Source organism: Corvus moneduloides, chromosome 25, assembly GCF_009650955.1.
Source record: "Corvus moneduloides isolate bCorMon1 chromosome 25, bCorMon1.pri, whole genome shotgun sequence".
NCBI lineage: Eukaryota > Metazoa > Chordata > Aves > Passeriformes > Corvidae > Corvus > Corvus moneduloides.
The window spans coordinates 4,922-19,789 of record NC_045500.1 but is presented as its reverse complement, the minus strand read 5'-3'; the positions used below and the strand labels follow the sequence as shown (position 1 = coordinate 19,789).

Here is a 14,868-nt window from a genome sequence, read left to right as displayed (position 1 = left end):
GGTGGGGGCTTTAGATCCCAGAGGAATCATTGCCCAGGGAGTTTTTGTTCAGGTCTGTAGTGCATTGATGCTGCCTGGACTCCAGGCACCCACCAAAGCTGCTCTCTCACTCCTGTCCACAGCTGGACAGGAGAGAGAAAATATAACAAAGGGTTCATGGGTTGAGATAAGGACCAGGAGAGATCCCTCATCCAACACCGTCCTGGGCAAAACAGGCTCAATTTACAGATGTAAAGTGAATTTATTCATAACAAAATCAGAGCAGGATAATGAGAAGTGAAAGAAGAGCTTTCAAAACACCTTCCCCCTCCCCTCCATCCTTCCCACCGATGGCACAGGAGACAGGGAATGGGGATTGTGGTCAGTTCATCTCCTGTGGCTTCTCCCGCTGCTCAGGGAGAGGAGTTGTTCCCCTGTGAGACCGTGGGGTCCCTTCCCACGGGAGACAGTTCTCCGTGAGCGTCTCTGACGTGGGTCCAATCTGACGAGCAGCAGTCCTCCCAAAACTGCTGCGGCGTGGGTCACTCTTCCATGGGGTCAGTTCTTCAAGGCCAGGCTGCTCCAGCCTGGGAGCAGGGCCCCTCTGCACCGGCTCTGCCCCTGGATCCCAGCCTCCTGCAGGCATCCACCCGCTCCGGCACGGGCACCTCCCCAGGGGCTGCGGGTGGATCTCTGCATCCGCCGTGGATCTCCAGGGGCTGCGGGTGGATCTCTCATCCCCCGTGGATCCCCAGGGGCTGCGGGTGGATCTCTCATCCCCCGTGGATCCCCAGGGGCTGCGGGTGGATCTCTGCATCCCCGTGGATCCCCAGGGGCTGCGGGTGGATCTCTGCATCCCCGGGGATCCCCAGGGGCTGCGGGTGGATCTCTGCATCCCCATGGATCCCCAGGGGCTGCGGGTGGATCCCCAGGGGCTGCGGGTGGATCCCCAGGGGCTGCGGGTGGATCTCTGCATCCCCCGTGGATCCCCAGGGGCTGCGGGTGGATCTCTGCATCCCCCGTGGATCCCCAGGGGCTGCGGGTGGATCCCCAGGGGCTGCGGGTGGATCTCTGCATCCCCCGTGGATCCCCAGGGGCTGCGGGTGGATCTCTGCATCCCCCGTGGATCCCCAGGGGCTGCGGGTGGATCTCTGCATCCCCCGGGGATCCCCAGGGGCTGCGGGTGGATCTCTCATCCCCCGTGGATCCCCAGGGGCTGCGGGGGGATCTCTGCATCCCCCGTGGATCCCCAGGGGCTGCGGGTGGATCTCTGCATCCCCCGGGGATCCCCAGGGGCTGCAGGGGCACAGCTGCTCCCCCATGGTCTCACCACGGCCTGCAGAGGAATCTCGGCTCTGGCTCCTGGAGCACCTCCTGCCCCTCCTTCTCCACTGCCCTTGGTGTCTCCCTGTTGTTTCCCTCACACGTTCTCCCCTCCTCCTCTTCTCTGACTACAAAAACACTGTGTCCCACTTTGTTTTCATTTCCTTCTGAAATCTGCTATCACAGAGGCGTTATCAGCCTCTCTCAGTGGCCCAGCCTTGGCCAGTGCCATGTCCATCTCCGGAGCCATCGGGGATTGGCTCTGCTGGACATGGTGGAAGCTTCCAGCAGCTTCTCACAGAAGCCACCTCTGTGGCCCCCCCGCTACCAAAAACCAGCCCGTGCCAAACCAACACACACAGGAAGGAAAGCACGGAGCCCCAGCGCTCCAGGGCAGGTGAGAAGCAGCTCTCACCATGCCAAGGTCAGCCGGAGCTGCCAGGCGGCCCCAGGAGCCCAAGGCAGCCAGAGCTGTTCCATGTTCCCTTGGTTCCGTGGGCCCTGCAGGGTCACAAAGGCCCCTTGGGTCTTTGGGCCCAGCAGTGCCACAGTGGCCCCTTGGTTCCATGGAACGCCACAGGGTCACAATGGTCCCCTTGGTGCCACCAGCCCTGCAGGGTCACAACGGCCCCTGGGTTCCACGAGGCCACGCAGGGTCACAGTGGTCTCCAGAGGAAGGGCAGCACCGAGCCCCAGGGTTTCAGGGGCAGATGAGACACGGCCACCAGAGGCCAAGGCCAGCCAGATCTGTCTGTCCTGCCAGGTTTGTCCGGGAGCAGCCCTTGGATACTGGGAATTTGGGAGGTGGAACCCCAGTTTTGGCCATGGGCACCTTGTCGAGTAACGCAGTTCTGTGCTCGCTGCATGAGCTCTGGCGTGCCCTCGGTCAGAGAGAGTCCAGCTGCGTTACTTCTGTGCGTCGCAGAAGCGACTTTGGCATCAGGAAAAGTGCTGCTGGCTGAGCTCGCTGGCTTCTTTGCAGAGGAGACACGGCAGGAGCTGATGATATCGGCTCACGTTAGTTCGGAGATAAAGGAGGAGAGAGAGGGTTCTAGTCTGGCTTCCAACAGCTTTATTGTCAGAAGTTTAGCAACCAGAACATGGCAATGATCTTAATCCGGGATCCCGCCAAGAGGCTTTTCCCTCAGTTTTAGAGGGGGTTTGAAAACCGCGGGGAAAGGGGAAAACAGCCAATGAGTTACAAGCCAGGGGAGGATACAATTCAACAAGAACTACTGGGAGACACAACAAAGAACCAGTGAACAACCGAGTAAGAGGGAATTCTCCCGAACAGGGAAAGGCAGTTTGGAGCCGGGCACAGCCTCGGGGGGATGCAGCTTAAGCTTCTGAGCCGCCCATCGACCCACCCTGCGAGTCTGTGTCCCGGGGAAATTCGATCCACGGCAGGGTCCGGGGCTGATCGGCATCTCGCTGCCCCAGCCCAGCAGTGGGCTGGGTCATAGCAACAGCTGAGAAGGATGGGATTTTTCCTCATGAAAGAAAAGCACAAAGTCCGGGTGTTTCGGGAGAAGATGAGCGGTGGCCACCATGGGCGAGGGCAGCCAGACCTGTCTCTCATGGCAGCTTTTGTCTGGGAGCAATCCTTGCATAGACAGAATTTGGGAGGTAGAATCTCAGTTTTGGCCATGGGTGCCTGGAGAAGGACGGTTCTTTTCCTTAGGAAGGAAAGCACGGAGAAGCACGGAGCCCCAGGAGCCCACAGGGCTCCTGAGCCAGCCCCTGCTGCCCCGGGAGGGAATTTGGGGAGGGGGCAGAGGGGGCGCGCAGCCCCCGCCGGGGGATGACCCCGGCCCAGCGCCCTTCGTTCAGCACCGAGCTGGGCTTGGGGCCGCAGGAGGAAGAGGCCGATGGGAAGCAGATCCTGCAGGGGGGACAGGGCTTGGGCTCAGGGCAAGGTCCTGCCCTGCACACCTGGCTCAGGTGTGAGCCTGCCCCGGGAAGGGAGCGGGACATTCCCATCCCCACGGATCAGGGCTGGGAGCAGCGCTGGGAGCACGGACATGGAAATACTGGGAGCGACTGGGACCGCACTGAGGGCTACTGGGAGCTACTCGGAGCAACTGGGAATGATGGGTGTGTGCTGGAGGCAACTGGGATATACTGGGAATGAATGAGATCATGCTGGGGGCAACTGGAACCATGCTGGGGCAACTGGGGTGACTGGGAATGAGCATGCTGGGAGAAACTGGGAGCAACTGGGAGTGACTGTGTCTGTGCTGGGGGCCACTGAGGTCATACTTGCAGTGACTGGGACTGTACTAGGGGCAACTGGGAGCAACTGGAACTATGCTGGAGGTAACTAGGATCACACTGAGGGTGATTTGGATCATACTGGAAGTGACAAGGAGCATGCTGGGGGCAATTTGGACCACGTTGGGGGCAACTGGGATATACCGGGAGCAACAGGGACATCACTGAGGGTGACTGGGAGTGGCTGTGGGCAACTGGAATCATGCTGGAAGCAACTGAGAGGAAGTGGCAGTGACCAGGAGCATGCTGGGGGCAACTGGGATATGCTGAGAGAAACTGGGAGTCACTGGGATCATGCTGGGAGTGACTGGGAGCGTGGCAATGGCCTGGGCTGGCTGACGTGGGGCCTCAGGGTGCACAGGGAGCACTGTGACACTGCGAGGCCCCTGGAACTGTTCTAAACGACCCAGATCCGATATGGAAATGAGTTCTTAAAATGTACTGAGAACTCAACAAAAATGGCAAAGCAAAAGGGGCAGCGCTGGGAGCGTGGCTGGGTGCCAGAGGCTCGCCCACAGAATGCCCATCCTGCCTTTTCTACCCCTGCGATTGCAAACAGCTCTCTGGTCCGAGGGGCACTGGAGACTCCTCCTGGAGACTCCCAGAATCTTTCCATCTCTGGTTTAAGGCGCTTTATATCCCAGCTGGGATCTCAAGACTGCCCCAATCAGGTACCTGAGGTGATTTTTCTCATTTGCTGAGGAGGAGGACGAGGAGGAAGACGAGGAGAAGGACAAGGACGAGGACGAGGAGGAGGTGGAGGAGAACGAGGAGGAAGATGAAGAGGATAAGGAGGATGAGGAAGAAGAGGGGGAGGAGGACGAGGACGAATAGTATGAGGGTGAGGACAAGGAGGCCGACGGGGTAGAGGAAGGGAGGAGGACAGAGAGGGTTAGGAGGGGGAGGACATGGAGGAGGAGGAGGAGGAGGGGGAGGGGGAGGGGGAGGAGGAGAGACGAGGAGGAGGAGGACGACAACGACGACGACGACGACGACGATGAGGAAGAGTAGGAGGAGGAGGAGGAGGATGAGGAGGAGGAGGAGGGGGAGGAGGAGGGGGAAGGAGAGGGGGAGGGGGAGGATGAGGAGGTGGAGGAGGAAGAGGAGAAGGAGGGGGAGGAGGAGGAGACGGAGAAGGACGACGACGACAACGACAAATACGATGACAATGAAAACGACGATGATGACGACAACGACGAAGACGAGGACAAGGAGAAGGAGGACGAGGAGGAGGAGGAGGAGGAGGAGGAGGAGGAGGACGTGGGGGCGGAGGAGGAGGAGAAGGATGACAACGAGGACGACGAGGAGGACTAGGAGGAGGAGGAGGAGGAGGAGGAGGATGAAGAGGAGGAGGAGGAGGGGCCGGAGGAGGAGGAGGAGCGGGCAGAGGAAGAGGAAGAGGAGGAGGGTGAAGAGGAGGAGGAGGATGAGGATGAGGAGGAGGAGGAGGAGGAGGAGGAGGAGGAGGAAGGGGAGGAGGAGGAGGAGAAGGACGACGACAAGGACGACGACGACAATAAAGAAGATGACGAGGACGACGAGGAGGACAAGTAGGAGGAGGAGGAGGAGGATGAAGAGGAGGAGGAGGAGGAGGGGGCGGAGGAGGAGGAGGGGGCGGAGGAGGAGGAGGGGGCGGAGGAGAACGACGACGACAACGACGACGATGACGACGGCAAGAATGAGGAGAAGGAGGAGGAGGAAGAGGATGAGGAGGATGAAGAGGAGGAGAACGACGACGACAAGGACGACGAGGACGATGAAGAAGAGGACAAGGAGGAGGAGGAGGAGGACGAGGAGAACGACGACGACAAAGACGACGTGGACGACGAGGAGGACAGGTAGGAGGAGGAGGAGGATGAAGAGGAAGAGGAGGAGGAGGGGGAGGAGGAGGAGGAGGAGGAAGAGAAGGAGAACGACGAGGACGACGACGACAAAGACAACGACAACGACGACCATGAGGACGAGGACAAGTAGAAGGTAGAGGAAGAGGCGGAGGAGGAGGAGGAGGAGGAGGAGGAAGAGGAAGAGGAGGAGGAGGACGAGGAGAACCACGAGGACAAGGACAAGGACGAGGAGGAGGAGGAGGAGAACGACGACGACGACGAGGACGACGAGGACGACGAGGAGGACAAGTAGGAGGAGAAGGAGGAAGAGGAAGAGGAGGAGGAGGACGAGGAGAACCACGAGGACAAGGACAAGGAGGAGGAGGAGGAGGAGAACGACGACGACGACGAGGACGACGAGGACGACGAGGAGGACAAGTAGGAGGAGAAGGAGGAAGAGGGGGAGGAGGAGGAGGAGGGCGAGGAGGAGCATGAGGGGGAGGGGGAGGAGAAGGGGGCGGAGGCGGAAGAGGAGGAGGAGGAGGAGGAGAAGGAGAAGGAGGAGGAGGGGGAGGAAGAAGAGGAGGAGGAGGAAGAGGAGGAGGAGAAGGACGACGACGAAGACGAGGACGAGGACGACGATGAGGATGACGACGACAATGACAAATACGGCTACGACGACGATGACGAAGACGAGGATGAGGACAAGGAGGACGAGGAGGAGGAGGAGGTGGAGGAGGAGGAAGAGGTGGAGGAGGAGGAGGGGGCAGAGGAGGAGGAGGAGAAGGAGAAGGACGACGATGAGGACAAGGGGAAGTAGCAGGAGGAGTAGAAGGAGGAAGAGGAGGACGAGGAGGAGGAGGCAGAGGAAGAGAAGGAGGAAGAGGAGGAGGAGGAGGAGGAGGACGACGACGACGACTGCGACGAGGGCAAGTAGGAGGAGGAGGAGGACAATGACGACGACGATGATGACGAGGACGAAGAGGAGGACAAGTAGGAGGAGGAGGAGGAGGAGTACGAGGGGGAGGAGGAGGAGGAGGGGGAGTGGGAGTAGAAAGAGAAGGACAACGACGAGGACGACGACGAGGACGATGACGAGGACAACAAATACGACGACGACGACGATGACGATGAAGACGACGACGACGAAGACGAGGACGAGGACAAGGAGGACGAGGAGGAGGAGGAGGAGGAGGAAGAGGAGGATGAAGACGACAACGACAAGGACGACAACGAGGACAAGGAGGAGGAGGAGGAGGAGGAGGGAGAGTAGGAGGAGGCGTAGGAGGGGGAGGAGGAGGAGGGGGAAGGGGAGGAGAAAGAGAAGGACGGCGACTAGGACGAGGGCAAGTAGGAGCAGGAGGAGAAGGAGGAAGAGGAGGAGGAGGACGACGACGACGAGGACAAGGACAAGTAGAAGGTAGAGGAGGAGGCGGAGGAGGAGGAGGAGGAGGAGGAGGAAAAGGACAAGAACGACGACGACGACGATGTAGAGGACGACAATGATGACGACGACGAGGATGAGGGCAAGTAGGAGGAGGAGGAGGAGGAAGAGGAAGAGGATGAGGAGGAGGAGGAGGAAGAGGAGGAGGAGGAGGAAGAGGAGGAGGAGGAGGAAGAGGAGGAGAACGACGACGACGAGGACGACGAGGACGACGAAGACGAGGACAAAGAGGAGGAGGAGGAGGAGGGCGACGACGAGGACGAGGACAAGTAGAAGGTAGAGGAAGAGGCGGAGGAGGAGGAGGAGGAGGAGGAGGAGGAGGAGGAGGAGGAGGTGGAGCAGGAGGAGGAGAAGGAGGAGGAGGAGGAGGAGGAGGAGGAGGAGGAGGAGAAGGACGACGACGTGGACGACGACGAGGACGAGGACAAGTAGGAGGAGGAGGAGGAGGAGGAAGAGGAGGAGGACGACGACGATGACGAGGACGACGAGGAGGACAAGGAGGAGGAGGAGGAGGAGGAGGAGGAGGCGGAGGAGGGGGTGGAGGAGGAGGAGGACGACGACGAGGACGATGACAAGGACGACGACGAGGACGAGGACAACGACGACGATAAAGAAGACGAGGACGACGAGGAGGACGAGTAGGAAGAGGAGGGGGAGGATGAAGAGGAGGAGGCGGAGGAGGAGGACGACGAGGAGGATGAGGACAAGTAGAAGGAGGAGGAGGTGGCCGAGGAGGAGGAGGAGGAGTAGGAGGAGGAGGACGGCGACGACGACGACAACGACAAAGACGACGACGAGGACGACGAGGAGGACAAGTAGGAGGTGGTGGGGGAGGATGAAGAGGAGGAGGAGGAGGAGGAGGAGGACGATGACAAGGACGAGGACAAGTAGAAGGAGGAGGAGGAGGCTGAGGAGGAGGAGGAGGAGGAGGAGGAGGAGGAGGAGGGCAAGGAGGAGGAGGAGGAGGAGGAGAACGACGATGACGACGAGGACAACGAGGACGATGAGGAGGACAAGTAGGAGGAGGAGGAAGAGGAGGAGGAGGAGGAGGACGACGACGACGATGAGGACGAGGACAAGTAGAAGGAGGAGGAGGAGGCCGAGGAGGAGGAGGAGGAGGAGGAGGAGGAGGAGGAGGAGGAGGAGGAGGAGGAGGAGAACGACGACAACGAGGACGAGGAAGATGAGGACAAGGAGGAGGAGGAGGAGGAGGAGGAGACGGAGAATGACGACGACGACAATGATGACGAGGACGACGACGAGGACAACGATGAGGACGACGACGAGGATGAGGACGAGGACAAGTAGGAGGAGTAGGAGGAGGAGGAGGAGGAGGAGGAGGAAGAGGAGGAGGAGGAGGAGGAGGAGGAGGAGGAGGAAGAGGAGGAGGAGGAGGAGGGGGAGGGGTAGAAGGAGGAGGCGGGGGAGGAGGAGGAGGGGGAGGAGGGGGAGGAGGAGGAGAACAAGGAGAACAAGGAGAACAAGGAGAACTAGGAGAACAAGGATGCGGAGAACGAGGACGTGGATGACGAAGTGGCCAAGGAGGAGGAGGAGTACGAGGACAAGGAGGGGTTGGACGAGAACGAGGAGGACGAGGACGAGCTGGAGGTGGACGGGGATGAGGAGGAGGACGACGAGGACGACGACGAGGAGCAGGATGAGGAGGGGGATGATGAGGAGAAGGTAGACGAGGTGGTCGAGGACGAGGAGGAGCAGGGGTAAGGGTGGAGATCTTCCTCATCCTGCTCCTCCACTGCTGACCCCAGGCAATTCCCTGGAACATCCAACACCTGCCTTTGCTGCTCCAGGATCTTGTCTGGCACCTCTCTGAGCCTCTTCACCTTTGGCAGCGCCGCAGCATCCTTGGAGTCATGGACTGGCACCTGGCAGCTCCAGGACACTTGCTGCTGGGATGCTTTTCTCCGGGAAAATCTTGGACATGGCCTGGCTCCAATTTTTACTTCCAGACCTTTCCTGGCCATCTGCATCCTCAGCCACAAGCAGGTTCTGCAGATCGACGTGGCTCTAGGGGAGCAGGGACTCCTGTCTGGGGGCAAAGAAAACAAAGACAGCTTGTAAGAAGAGAACCTGGAGCTTCTAGTCAGAAGAGAAAGGACTATTCAATCAAGGCAGGGCTGATGGAGGAAGCTTTCTAAAATGGACCAAGCAGCAGAAGCACAGGAGTTTTGCAGAAGAAATTCCCCTCGCAGCACTTGGCTTAGGGAAAAAGCCTGATGTTGCTAGGAGAGACTTGAGTTCATGTCTAGTATTGGGTAGCAGACATCTGAACATTTAGACTGTTGGCTGTCCAGGCTCACGCTATTCCAAACTGAGAGTGAAACTCTTCTAAAAGCTAGGGATGCTTGGAAGAAATGTTTCTGCTCACCCCACGACTGGGGACCGTGCATCTTTCCTACCTTGCACCTGTCCAAAGGCCTTCCTCCGTCTGCGCTCCGGCAGCTCTCACCGAGGCTCGCGCAGGGATGGAGGCTCTTGCCACAAGTATCCCAAGCGTGGAGATCTTCCTCATCCTGCTCCTCCACTGCTGACATCAGGGAATTCCCTGGAGCTGCCAACACCTGCCTTTGCTGCTCGAGGATTTTCTCTAGCACCATGCCAAAGGCCTTCTCCTACGGCAGCGCTGCAGCATCCTGCGAGTCACGGACTGGAACTGGCACCTCCAGGAAAGTTCTGCTGGGAAACACCCGTCAGCCATTCCCTGACTGCAATGAGCTGGCCTCCTATTCCTCTGCAAGCCTCTTCCTGGCCAGCTGCATCCTCAGCAATGAGCCGGTTCTGCTGAGAGCCGCGGCTCGGAGGGAGCAGCGAGTCCTGTCCAAAGGGCTTCCTCCGTCTCCAGTCCTGCAGCTCTCACAGAGTCACCAGGTATGGTCAAGTCTCCTGCCAGGAGTATCCGACGTGTGGAATTCATCCTCATCCTTCTTCTCCATTGCTGGTGACTCTAAGTGCCCTGCAGATAGGAACATCTGCCGTTGCTGCTGGAGCATTTTTTCCAGTACCACACCCAAAGTCTTCTCCTATGGGTACTGTCACATCGTTCTTGGAACCTTGGTTGGGAACTGGCGGCTCCAGGACAATCACTGCTCTGCCTCTGGCTTGTGGGAGTTCCCTACTGGAGGCCTCCTCTTTTCTATCTCCTGCTGAAACAAGAAAGGCTTCGTAACTTGACTGCTCTATGCCAGCTATGAATACATCATCTCCTCTGTAACTCTTTTACAGTGGACACAGAGTTTGTTGAAGCTCATTCTCACAACTCTTATCATGACTATGCCTCATAACTCTTACAACTCTTATTAGTTCATAACCTGGATTACACATCGTCTCTGTCCAGATTAGAATTTTAAAATATACAATACAATTCTCAAGATCCTCTAGCTACAAGATGCAACCACACATCTTTGTCCTTTTTTATTTTTGCAAAAACATTGGCAATTGTTTCTCTCTTTTATATTTTTCCCTTCGGAACTCATCTGTTTCCTGTTTTCACTTCCTCTGCTCAGAAGACCTTTCCTTTGGTTTATTCTTGTACTGATTCTCCAATCTTTCCAGGCTACTTTATCGAGATGTAGCTGGTGCAACAGACACTTACTAGATAGTTTTTGTTGTTTTGATTTGTACTACAGGAAGATGATAAAACACGTATTTTACATTTCCTCGGACGGCAACAATTTTTTGCATTTTTAATGGAAAATACATTTTTAAAGTTTGGATAGCATAATTTTAAAAAAATAGCTTCATTACCTGCCCAGTAGCCATAACATAGATCTGTATCCATCATCTAAAAGTAAAGCCAGCTTTTGATTTGATGCACACATTGAGACTTTATCCTGTAGGAAATAAAGCAGAAAAAATATGCTATTACAGTTTTATCTTCAACTGCACATCACTTCTAACCTTGAGCGAAGGCTCTGCATTATTGAATAGAACCAACGGAGGCAGTGCAGCTCTCGCTTAACACATGATCAGAACCTTAGACTGGTAAGGAAGAGCAGGAAATAGTTTGGCTGCCACCACGAGGCAACAGCACATTCTCCTGTTGACATTCACCCGGTCAGAGTGAAACTGGAACCGAGCAATCCCATTCCTCTACAACCACCCTTATGCTGCAGAGATGGAGCCTTGAGCTCAGCAATGCCATTTGTGACAGAGCTTTCCCAGGCGGGAAGGCATCCTCCCTTCCCAGAGGTATTGCAAGTTCCCCTCTCCCCACTCCATTCCATCCGGAAATGGAATGCTGACAATCCATAAAGGTTACCCACTACAACACTGGCATGGATTCTTTTCCTTAGGCAGATCTAAGGCAGTCTGGGAGTCGCTCAGCCTCTTGTACCCTCCTCAAGTGAGCATTTGTAACTTTTCTTCCTACAATAATCCAACCAAACTACTTGGTTACTGCTCCAAGTAGTTACCAGAAGCTTTGGCTGTGTTTTCCCATTCGATTTTATTTAACCCAATATTTTGCAAATATTGACACTTCTATACTTGAAATTCCCAGCATATTACAGAGATTTCATAGGTGATCTTCAAGCTTGAGAGGTGATATTGACCACAGAGTAGCAATAAATAGGAAATATCAGGACAAAAGTTAATCCAATACACACCCCCAACAATCCTCCAATTTTTTAAAATTTATTTTTCTTATTCTGGAAGAAACAAATTTAACAGCACTGCCATGCATGCAACAAAGTGACCCAGGCATGAAGATGAGCAAGCTGTTGGTCCTTCACATTCCAGTTTTCAAGGGTGACGTTAGTGGGACACTGCTTGGAGCACTGCAATGATATCAAAGTAATCCCTTAAACTTCCTGCTAACTGGAAATTTCTTTTAAGATGTACAGATAATATAGGGCTCACTACTTACACATATAGGCAAAAGGGAAAAACAAGTTTCACCACATTCTCATAAACCTCTGGAAATAAAGTCCTGTAAACTTAACTGCCTTTCTTACTTTGAGAAATTGCTACTGCTGCAACATTACCTGTACTGGACCTTGTCAATTGGATGCTTTTGCCCAGACTCCTTGCTCCATATATGTCATTTACACCACAGAAAACAAGACAGAATCCTATCCAAGCAAAAATTCAGTGGGAATGGAGAACTCAGCAACACCTGATTCTCTCTGTGCAACATGCACTACAGCTTTCTTTCGGTCTGATCATAAACATCATCATCCTATAGTCCGAACTACGCACTGACTTCCCGGCTCGCTGTGCCTCATCGCCCCACCCTGATCCATTCTCTGCACATTGACTGAGCCTGACCGTACCCTCTGCAACCACCACCTCCCTGGGCAACCTGTGCCAACGCCTGACCACCCCAACAGCAAAAAAAGAAATTTTAATATGTAATCCGAATCCCCACTGTCCCATTTGAAGGCCACTCCCTCTAGTAGCCCGTAGGCTTCTTTTCAGAAGCGATGTGAGGGGAAGGCGGCTCGCCGCTCCCCTTTGCCCACACGGCTGGCTCCCTTCCAGGCCCGATCCCACCCACGGCAAGGACGGAACGCACCCACCCAGACGCCCGGGGCCACTCCTTCACGGGGGCTCTGTCAGTCCCCCGCCGGGGCTCGGTCACTCCCTCGCCGGGGGTCACTCCCCCAGCACAGCCCGCTCCCCGCGCCCGCCCCGCCGCCGCCGCTCCCGCGCTGCCGCCCCCACGGCCCCTCAGCGGCACCGGCCCCTCCGGGCCCCGCCCCCGCCCCGCGGCCCCGGCCAATCCCCGCCCAGCCCCGCCCGTCCCGCGGCTCCCCATTGGTGGCGCGCGCTCCGCCCGCGGGCCGAGCAGCGCGAGCGACGCAGCCTCCGCCCCCTGTCCCGCTGCGCGCGCGGAGCGCTCGGCCGTGCCCTGGGGAGCGGCGGCCGCGGGGCCCGCGCGGAGCGGCCGTTCCTCCGTGGCTGCGCCGCCAGCACGGCCGGCAGCGCGGGCGCGCAGAAGGCGCTTCGGCCACCGGGCAGGAGGGATCACTGCAGAAACCCAAACGTTCTGCAAGAGCGGGAATTGGTGTCCAAGGACATAGTTTACACCTGCACTTGGCTCGCAGCATCCCCCTGCCGCGCTACGGGCTGGTTACTTTAGGCGGCCACAGAGCCCTTAAAGGGAACTGGGCCGCCTTGACTTGTTAGCAAAGCGGCCACAGAGTCCCTAAATCAGACTGGGCTGCCTGGAGTTGTTACTAAACTCCCCACATTGCACTGACCGTTCTGTGCAATTTCCAATGGCCCCGCAGAAAAAGACCTGGGGGTGCTGGCCAAGAGCTGCTGAACACGAGCCCAGGTGTGCCCAGGTGGCCAAGAAGGACATTGGCATCCTGGCCTGGGTCAGCAACAGTGTGGCCAGCAGGACCAGGGCAGTGACTGTCCCCCTGTTTTGGGCACCGCTGAGGCCCCACTTGAATCGTGGGGTCAGTTTTGGGTCCCTCACTGCAAGAAAGACTTTGAGGTGCTGGAGCGTGTCCAGAGAAGGGAATTGAGCTGGGGCAGGCTCTGGAGCACAAGTCTGAGGAGAAGCGGCTGAGGGAGATGGGGGGGCTCAGCCTGGAGAAAAGGAGGCTCGGGGAGGACCTTCCCTCTCTCTCCAACTCCCTGGAAGGACACTGGCTTGGGTGGGGATTCCTAACCATAAAGTATCTATCCCATGATCTTTTGCGCCAAAAAGACTGTCACTGTATCTTTAGGATTTGGCAGCCGGGAAACCTTGGGGAGGATGGAGGGCTTTGCTTTAGGGCAGGTGTTTTTAAAGGCTGCCCAGGCAGTCGCACATCGTGCAAAAGGTGTACGCTCTGCGCGAGACTTACGGAAATCCTGGAATTCAGTGACTGCGCTGTAAAACTGCCTGCTTCCCTTCCGCCGGCGGATCGGGGCAGTCGCTTGCGTGGTTGCCGCGGGAGCTTTTGTGCATTCGGCTTCGGGACTTTGCTAGGCTGCAATTCGGCAATGTGATCGAATGTGCCTGCTTTCCCTGCCTCCTTGCCGCTCGGGAATGCACAGACGGTGCACGGTGTGCCGCCTGGAGCCGGGGCTGTGTCCGCCGTCCCCTGAGTGCCCGGGGAATCGCTCCCTTCGCTCCGTTGTGTCCGAGCCGCCGCTGCCCCCGCCCCGCTGAGGGGCCAAGCGTGCAGCGGAGCGCCCCCTGCCGGCCGCGAGTGCCCCCGGCCCCGCCCCCCGCCGGCCGTGCGGGATCCCGGCCCCGCCCCGCGCCCGCCGCAGCCGCCAGCGGCCCCTGCCGGGCGTGGCCGTAACTGCAGCAAAGGGCAAACACGGCCCTCGCCGGGGGAGCCTCCGGTGCGTGTGCTGGGGTTTGTTCTGTGCATATTCTGTGCTAAAGAACTGCTACTCCTTTCCTGCATTGTTTAAGCCCCATAATTTTCGAAGTTATAATGATTTGGAGAGAGCGGTCTTCTTGCCATTCCAGGACGGTTCCCACCTTCCTTAGCAGACATTTGACTTTTAAAACAAGACACTTTGTTAAAAAAACAAAACCCGGGAACATTTCATGATTTCATGTACTATGTGATTTCACATCTAAAGAAACTGGGCTGTCTGCCCTTTTCTTCTCAGGCAGTGCGTTCCTCTGTCTTCAAGTACAAAAGCAACAAAGTGATTATAAGCAGTGATCAAAACCAGGGAAACTAGACCCTCCATCCTTGTCAGTGGGTGAAGAGATGGAGCATGGGTATACCTGAGAATGCTCACTAGAAATAAAACAGGAGATAAAATGATCACAGCTATTACAGGCCCTAAACGGGCACCTGTAACTCTTCTGATTGACACTGGGGCACAAATTTCTGCGCTGACAAAGAAAGATGCCCAGAGGTGTGGAACTGTTCCAACAAAGAACCCATATTGTGTTTTAAATGCCTTGGGAATGACAGAATCTATGAATGTGGCCTTAGTCAAGCTCACTTTGCCTGGAGAGGAAAACCAACTCTCTATTCATATGGTGATTGGAGATATTCCAACCAATTTATGCTGGGAGGCAGTGGGAGGACTCAGAGGGTCTCCTGTGGT

General features: G+C 56.8%; 1 long non-coding RNA gene across 2 annotated transcripts; it reads right to left on the bottom strand.

Moving 5' to 3' along the window:
* Window positions 1-8,457: 8,457 nt before the first annotated feature.
* On the bottom strand, window positions 8,458-12,400 carry LOC116455770. 2 transcript variants are annotated; one of them, XR_004244474.1, is made up of 4 exons: window positions 12,375-12,400; window positions 10,603-10,688; window positions 9,258-9,998; window positions 8,458-8,887 (listed from the first exon to the last, which is right to left on the bottom strand). It is a non-coding gene; the product is annotated as an uncharacterized LOC116455770 (long non-coding RNA). The 2 variants fall into 2 exon arrangements; XR_004244475.1 differs by lacking the exon at window positions 12,375-12,400 and adding an exon at window positions 11,962-12,012.
* Between the last annotated feature and the right edge of the window lie 2,468 nt (window positions 12,401-14,868).